The sequence below is a fragment of the Pan paniscus genome, chromosome 11 (genome assembly GCF_029289425.2).
Source record: "Pan paniscus chromosome 11, NHGRI_mPanPan1-v2.0_pri, whole genome shotgun sequence".
NCBI classification, from domain to species: Eukaryota; Metazoa; Chordata; class Mammalia; order Primates; family Hominidae; genus Pan; species Pan paniscus.
In genome coordinates this window covers 47,323,443-47,326,124 of record NC_073260.2, presented here as the reverse complement: position 1 = coordinate 47,326,124, position 2,682 = coordinate 47,323,443, and the positions used below count along the sequence as shown (strand labels likewise).

The following is a 2,682-nucleotide window of genomic DNA, read 5'->3' as shown; positions in this document are numbered from 1 at the left end:
CAGTTCCACTGCAGCAAGGGCTCCTGTGTCCCTGTGAGAAATGACACATGGAGTCCTGTCATGTCACATGAGAGCGCAGCACACAGACACTCACAAAGAGAGGGGAAATACACGGTGCCTGGCTGTCTGCCGCCCCCGGCGCCTCCCCCAGCCGCCCTGGCCAGGCCCTTTGTGCACTGCTCCCACTCCCTGGCCCCATACCCTCCCCACCACTTGGTGCCTAAACTTGGCTCAGGCTGCCCAGTAAAGTACAGAACTCGAGTCCCACTGGAACAGAAGATGAACTCAGCTGAATTCAGTGAAGATGTAGAAGAACTTCTAAGAAGTGAGAGTGGAGACAGAGGCCAAAGTTGCTGCTCTAGGCTGCTCCATGAATTCCAGGACTTCTGAGAAACACCCTCTGGACAGCATCTTCACTGCCCTCCAGGACTTGGCTGGTCAGCAATGGCCAGCCAGAGTCCGTCCCCAGCATGGAGAGGAGGCAGCTGATCCCAGAGGTGCTCCTAGCACGAATGTGGAACCTGAGAAAATCTAGCCCTGCCAAGGCAGTGGAGAGCAGGCCAGCAGGGCAGGAGCTCAGGCTCTGTGTGGCCAGGCAAGGAGGAGCTCTGCAACCATGCCACCACCCCTTACTACAAGAAGCCTCTGTATGGCACCTCACACAAGTTCATGGAGAAGAAGAACCGTCCCTCAGGGGACCTGCTAAACATGTATGAGCTCTTCCAGAAGGTAAATGCCAGCAACAGACCCTCGTCACTTAGGCTCCTGAATGAGCCACAGAAGTGGGACTATGGCAGCACTGGGGTGGCCACCAACAGTGACCCTAACATCTACTTCCTGATCCAGAAGATATTCTACATGTTCAACACCCTCAAGTCTAACAGGTCCCAGCTGCACAGCACAATGGACATGCTCTCCCTGAAGGTGAACCCCACTGAGATGGTGGCCAAATTCCAGCTGCCCCCACCACCGCATAGCAGCTCATGGGCCGCAGAGCTCAAGCAGATGGTGGACCAGAGCCTGTCGGGTGGGGTCTTGGCCGGCTGCCCACTGGTGCAGCTCTTCCCCAAGCTCTTCAGCTGCAGTTGACTTCTCCTGAGGCTGCAGTGCCTGCAGCTTTGAGGCCAAGCGTAAGCTGGAGTCACTGCACCTGCAGCTCATCCACAACTACGTGGAGGTCTACTACCCCTTGGTGAAGGACATGGCCATGTGACAGGCCGAGTGCTTGCCCCAGCTGAATAACTTCTTCAGCGACTTCTGGGCCCAGCGGGAGATGGAGAACAGCCAGCCTGGTGGCCAGGCTGCCAGCTTCTTTGAGGCCGAGCAGTGGACCCCGGCCACTTCCTGGACCACAAAGATGAGGAGGAGGGCCTGTCTCTGGACCGGAGCAGCACCATGGCCTCAGACCACGTGGTGGACATGCAGGACCTCACCAAGTTCCTGGATGAAGCCTCTTCGCCCAGCGAATATGCTGTCTTCCTCCTCCACTGGCTCTTCCCTGAGCTCTTTGACCACTGCAAGCTGGCCGAGTACTACAGCTGCTATGGGGATGGCAGCAAGCAGGAGCTGGAGCCGCAGAGGCTGCAGATCATCTGCGAGTACTACAGCTGCTATGGGGATGGCAGCAAGCAGGAGCTGGAGCCGCAGAGGCTGCAGATCATCTGCAACTACACAGAGGTCTACTTCTCCCATATGCAGGAGGAGGAGGCCTGGCTGCAGCAGTGTGCCCAGCACATCAACGACAAGCTCCAGGGCCTGGGGCTGGATGTGGGCAGTGAAGACGAGCCCCCCACGTGATGACTGCTACAACTCCTCCAGCCTCCCGATGACATCTCAGTAATCAGGGTGGAGGATAGCTCCAAGGGCGAGCAGCGCCGCTCCAAGAAGATCTGGCTGGTACTCATCAACTTGGACAAATTGGAGATCCCCCAGCCCAATTTGGAGGTGCCCGGCACCAACTGCCTGCTCAGCAAGGAGCATCTGCGCAGCATCTATGAGAGCAACCTGTCCATCGGCAACTTCGCCTCGCGCCTGCTGGTGCCCCTGTTCCCCAAGCTCTTCACCCATGAGAACCTGCACAAGCAGTACAGCTCCAGCGGTTCCCTAGGCAAGAAGCAGCTGGACCTGTCCTGCATCAAGCTCATTCGCTAGTACGTGTGCCTGCTCTACCTCCATGCCAAAAACGACCGCTTCTGGACCCTGGAGTTCATGGGCAACATGCACCGGGACACGAGCAGAGGCGCTCCTACCAGCAGCAGTGCAAGGTCCATGTGGTGGCCCCCAGTGCAGAGACATGAGGAGCTATGCAATCAACCCTGAGAGGTTTGAGGAGGAGTTTGAGGGTCCCCTGCTGCCCCCAAGAGGAGCAGGAAGGACTTTTGCAAGATCCTCTTGGACGAGGTGGTGGTCCCTCGCCCAGCTTCCCGGTGCCCTCTCCCTACCTGCTGTCCGACAAGGAGGTGCGCGAGATCATGCAGCAGAGCCTCTCTGTGGGCAACTTGGCTGCAGGGCTCCTCCACTGCCAAGAACCTCCCGCTGCAGTACAATCATTCCCGGGCTTGCAACAAGAAGCAGCTGGACCCTACGCAGCTGCGGCTCATCCGCAGACTTTTTAGTACACTTTTAGTGTGCTCACTTTTAGTACCTTTTAGTTCCCTTTTTTTGGTTGAAAGTGAGACGTGA

The 2,682-nt window shown here is 57.5% G+C and overlaps 1 pseudogene; it reads left to right on the top strand.

Annotated features, from left to right (window-relative positions):
* The first annotated feature begins 279 nt into the window (after positions 1–279).
* LOC100982555 (BEN domain-containing protein 3-like) lies at positions 280–2,682 on the top strand (annotated as a pseudogene).